This window comes from Hordeum vulgare, chromosome 4H (genome assembly GCF_904849725.1).
Source record: "Hordeum vulgare subsp. vulgare chromosome 4H, MorexV3_pseudomolecules_assembly, whole genome shotgun sequence".
NCBI classification, from domain to species: domain Eukaryota; kingdom Viridiplantae; phylum Streptophyta; class Magnoliopsida; order Poales; family Poaceae; genus Hordeum; species Hordeum vulgare.
This window is the reverse complement of record NC_058521.1, coordinates 152,287,849-152,293,848: the sequence shown is the minus strand read 5'-3', so window position 1 is coordinate 152,293,848 and position 6,000 is coordinate 152,287,849.

The window sequence follows — 6,000 nt, the reverse complement described above, 5'->3', positions numbered from 1 at the left end:
TGACCTTGGAACACGGGATGCAAAGGCTTGACGCCACTGAAAACAAAATTGCCACAATTGAACTTATTGAGGATTTGGATAGAAATATCCACAATTAAATACTCGGTATGGATCCAAAGTGGGAATGGTTTTGAAAAATTTAAGGGAGAAGGAACGTATAGTTAATGATTTCTCTAGAATTGGCAAACTAGAAGATGTCATAACCAACTTGGGTTCTGCTTTTGCCGTTGTACAAAATACTCCAAATCTCACTCCCAAAAAGACCGTCAAGTCTTTTTTTGTTCCTAAAGCTAGTGGTGAGTCATCCAATAAAGATGAAGATCTTAAGATGATAAATTATCACACTACTTATGGTTTGAGCACCAAAGATGACTATACGTGATTCCATCACCTTATGCCTAGCTAGGGGCGTTAAACAATAGCGCTCGTTGGGAGGCAACCCAACGAATCTATCCTTTTTCTTTCTGTTTTGTGTTTTCCACATTTTTATTATTCTGTTATGATTGTGTTTTTTGTGTGTTTCTTTTGCGTTTGTGCCAAGTGAAACCGTTATGATTAGTCTTGGGGATGATCGTTTGATCATGCTGGAAAAGACAGAAACTTTCTGCTCACGAAAAGAATTTTCATTTTTTTCTGTGAGTGCTTTTGAGTTGATTCTTTTTGTTGTTGATTGCTACACAAATTCTTCATACTGTCGTAATTGTTCAGAATTTTTGAAGTAACATAGGTATACGAAGTATACATATTGCTATAGACTGGTCTGCTGTTAACAGATTTTGTTTTTGTTGAGTTGGTTGCTTATTTTGATGAAACTATGGATAGTATCGGGGGGTATTAGCCATGGAAGATTGAAAATACAGTAACCCAACATCAACATAAGTAGAATTTAAGTTTGCCACAGTACCTAAGGAAGTGGTGATTTGCTTTCTTATACTAATGATATCACGAGTTTCTGTTTAAGTTTCGTGTTGTGAAGTTTTTAAGTTCTGGGTGAAGTTCTTATGGACAAAGAGATAAAGAGTGGAAAGAGCTCAAGCTTGGGGATGCCCAAGGCACCCCAAGTTGATTCAAGGATGCCGAAAAAGCCTAATCTTGGGCATGCCCCGGGAAGGCATCCCCTCTTTCGTCTTCAATCCATCGGTAACGTTACTTGGGGCTATATTTTTATTCACCACATGTTATGTGTTTTGCTTGGAGCGTCTTTTATCGTAGGAGTCTTTTATTTTTGTTGTGTCACAATCTTCCTTGCTGCACACCTAGAGAGAGACACATGCACTCACCGTGATTTTGTCGAGCTTCACTTATATCCTTTGGTTAGGCAATTCAGCTCAGATGTGTTTCCCTTATATCTTTCGAGCTAGTTGATTTTGCTCTATGTGCTTCACTTCTATCTTTTGGATCACGGCAGTGCATGTTGTGGTAGTTGATCTATGCTATGAAAGTAGTCTCAAAAGGGGTATTTATCCAAAGGGATATGAAAACTTCCACCTTCATGTGCATTGAGTAGTTAGAGAAGTTTGATTCATCTCAATTAGTTTTGAGTTGTGGTTGTGGTAATATTGAATTTATACTAGTAAGGTGTTGTGGATCTAGAAATACTTGTGTTGAAGTTAGTGATTCCCGTAGCATGCACGTATGGTGAACCTCTATGTGATGAAGTCTCAGCATGATTAGTTTATCGATTGTCATCCTTTGTGTAGCGGTCGGGATCGCGTGATGGTTTATACCTACTCATATGCCTCAAACGTATCTATAATTTTTTATGGTTTCATGTTGTTATCTTGTCATCGTTGGATGTTTTATGTACCTTTTATATCTTTTTTGGGACTAACTTATTAATTCAGTGCCAAGTGCCAGTTCCTGTTTTTTTGTGTTTTTGACTATTTTCAGGTCTGATTTTGGAACAGAGTCCAAACGGAATAAAATCGCCGAAATAAATTTTTCCCGAACAGAAGAAGATCAGGGGGCTTGAGGGCCAATCCAGGAGAGCTACAGGGGGCCCACAAGCCCCCTAGCCGCCACTAGGGGGGCGGCAGCTAGCAGGCTTGTGGCCTCCCTAGCGCCCCCCTGACCTAGCTCCTTCGCCTATATATTCCCTAAAATACAGAAAAAACCAGGGAATCCACAAAAACACTTTCCGCCGCCGCAAGCTTCCGTTTCCGCGAGATCTCATCTGGAGACCCTTCCCGGTGCCCTGTCGGAAGGGACTTTGGAGTTGGAGGGCTTCTACATCAACATCATCGCCCCTCCAATGACTCGTGAGTAGTTCACTTCAGACCTACGGGTCCGTAGTTAGTAGCTAGATGGCTTCTTCTCTCTCTTGGATCTTCAATACAAAGTTCTCCATGATCTTCATGGAGATCTATCCGATGTAATCCTATTTGGCGGGGTGTTTGTCGAGATCCGATGAATTGTGGATTTGTAATAAGATTATCTATGATATATATTTGAGTCTTTGCTGATTTCTTATATGCATGATTTGAAATCCTTGTAAGTCTCTCCGAGTCTTGGGTTTTGTTTGCCCAACTAGATCTATGATTCTTGCAATGGGAGAAGTGCTTGGTTGTGGGTTCTTACCGTGTGGTGACCTTTCCCAGTGACAGTAGGGGCAGCAAGGCACACATCGTGTAGTTTCCATCAAGGGTAACAAGGTGGGCTTTGTCGTAGATATGAGACTGTCCATCTACATCATGTCATCTTGCTTAAGGCGTTACTCTGTTCTTTTGAACTTAATACACTAGATGCATGTTGGATAGCGGTCGACGTGTGGAGTAATAGTAGTAGATGCAGAAAGTATCGGTCTACTTGTTTTGGACGTGATGCCTATATGTATGATCATTACCGCAGTTCTTGGCGAATCTTTGTTGACTGATCAAAATGTGCGTCAGAGTGTCAGAGGAGAGGCTGAAGTAGGTCTGAAACCTTAGTGGCGTCCTGCTAGTTCTCAAACAACAGCGCGAGAAATTGGCACGTTGACGGAGACTTGGCTTGCGTCGGTTTTTCCCTTGAAGAGGAAAGGGTGATGCAGCACAGCAGCAGTAAGTATTTCCCTCAGTTTGAGAACCAAGTTATCAATCCTCTAGGAGAATCTCATCAAGTCCAGAGTACCTGCACAAACACAAAAGAGCTTGCACCCAACGGTATTAAGGGGTTGTCAATCCCTTCAAGATTGATTGCAAAGTGAGATTTGAAGGCGGAAAGTGAAACAAAGTAAAAGAGTAAGGCTGAAAATATGGTGTGAAGTAGACCCAGGGGCCATAGTGTTCACTAGAGGCTTCTCTCAAAATAGCAAATATTACGGTGGGTGAACAAATTACTGTCGAGCAATTGATAGAACCGTGCAAAGTCATGAATATATCTAATGTAATGATCATACATATAGGCATCACGTCCGAGATAAGTAGACCGATACTTTCTGCATCTACTACTATTACTCCACACATCGACCGCTGTCCAGCATGCATCTAGTGTATTGAGTTCATGACAAACAGAGTAATGCATTAAGCAAGATGACATGATGTAGAGGGATAAACTCAAACCAATGATGAAAACCCCATCATTTTACCCTTGATGGCAACAACATGATGCGTGCCTCGCTACCCCTTCTGTCACTGGGTGAGGTCACCACACGGTACGAACCCAAAACCAAGCACTTCTCCCATTGCAAGAACCATAGATCAAGTTGGCCAAACGAAACCCACAACTCGAAGAGAATTACAAGGATATGAAATCATGCATAAGAGAGATTAGAAGAAACTCAAATAAGATTCATAGATAATCCGATCATAAATCCACAATTCATTAGATCTCGACAAACACACCGCAAAAGAAGATTACATCGGATAGATCTCAATGAAGATCATGGAGAACTTTGTATTGAAGATCCAAGAGAGAGAAGAAGCCATGAAGCTACTAGCTATGGACCCGTAGGTCTATGGTGAACTACTCACGCATCATCGGAGAGGTCATGGTGTTGATGAAGAAGCCCTCCGTATTCGAATCTCCCCTCCGGCGGGGCACCAGAACGTGCCCCATATGGGATCTTGCGGAGACAGAAGCTTGCGGCGGCGGAAAAGTATTTCGGTGGCTCCCCTGATTTTTTAGGGATTTAAGGGAATATATAGGTGAAGGAGCTAGGGCAGGGGAGGCCCAGGGAGCCCACAAGCCTGGGAGGCGCGGGCCCCCCTGGCCGCGCCATGGGGGCTTGTGGCCTCCCCCGGGTCTCCCTGCCTTGGTTCCCAAGCTTTCTGCATATCTTCTGTTCTAGAAAAAAAATCTTTTCAGAAGTTTTATTCTGTTTGGACTCCGTTGAAAATCCTCCTCTGAAAAGGGTCAAAAACACAGAAAAAACAGGAACTGGCACTTGGCATTGAGTTAATAAGTTAGTCCCAAAAAAGATATAAAAGGCATACAAAACATCCAAAGTTTTGACAAGATAATAGCATGAAACCATCAAAAAATTTAGATACGTTGGAGACGTATCACGTCCCGTCCTCAGAAGATGGGTTGAGTGTCCAACTCCTGTCTATCACATCCTTAACAAAAGGTAGGTGACGAGTAGCTGGCTCGTTAGCTATCTCGGGAAGGATATCGCGGAGACGCACGAGCGCCTCTCGTGCGGCTGTCTCCGCTGCCAGCATCAGATCTTCTATCTGTGGTCCTTCAAAGAACCAGCTAGTTAGGGAGTCATTAGCCTTCACTATCACATCCACGTGATATTCCTTGGTGTCGGCGTTGACCGAGTGCTCGTGGTAGAGGAAGATGGGCGTCCGGCGTACTTGGCACTTCTCGAGGCTATCACCCAAAAGTAGGGGAAATCCCGTCTCCAGAAGCATCTCAGGTACGGCGGCCATCTACACGATGTAGGGGAGAAGGTTAGAAAGTTTTTAGTGGGTGTAGAATCTCAGGTTAAGGTCTAAGTGCACTAATCGTCTTGGCTATTGTCCATGCTACCTAAGGCTTCCTATTGTCAGGATGGCTCTGATACCAGCTCTGTGGGGACCCCGACTTACGAGTCGAGATCGCCGAATGAGCGTGCTGAGTGATCCCAGAGATCAATGCTCACCGAGCACACAGATACTGAATATTAAGAGTCTTACATCCAAGTACCGAAATTATTACATCACGTGACCGAATGGTCAAGTTCATAAGGTAGGGCATATAAGGCCAAATCACACTGATGCAACTAGTAGCAGAAATCTTAGGGCTAAGCGGGTGCCCATGCCATTAGCCTACACCAACATGCATTCTGACTGGGAAGCGTCCTAGTTCGCAGAGGCGTCTCCGAAGACGTACTCATCTCCAAACTCCGGTCCTTCCATGTCTGGTCAATAATATAACCAGTGGCAAGCCAATGAGTACTTTGAATGTACTCGCAAACAGCCCATGATATGAGCAATGCCAGCGAAGGATAACAATAACAGGCTTCTTTGGTGGATATCTTCTTGGTGGTAAATAAACATGATCATGGATGCATCATAAGTTAAGAACTACTTTTGAAGAACAGGTTACAGATATCAATATATCTGTCAAGGGCTGAACCATCCGGGTTCACCCTATATGCCAAGTCACCAAACTTGGCCATATCAACTATTTCGTAAATCTCTATTTAACTCATACCCACACACACACACACACTTGGTTTATGCGGAAACGTCTGGACGTAGTTTAAGCAGCACCACACAACTTTCCTTGACCATGGACACGGCTATTCGAATAGTTTTACACTCTACAGAGGTAGTACGTTGGACCCACGAGATCTGGGAAACTTCTGTGTCATCCACGACTCGCGGTATATAACATACCCGAGGTAAGTACCCGATCAATGCCTTTCCCCTGACGATACTAGACAAAGAGGTCCACTCGATTGGTACCCAGCCCACATGGTGTACGTCTTACCAGCACCAACTCTGGACAATATCAACCATGCGGGGACCAACGGTGTGCCTGGAACACGTAAAACCGGCATAGTCGCCCTACCTGGCACAACCCCATCACGAG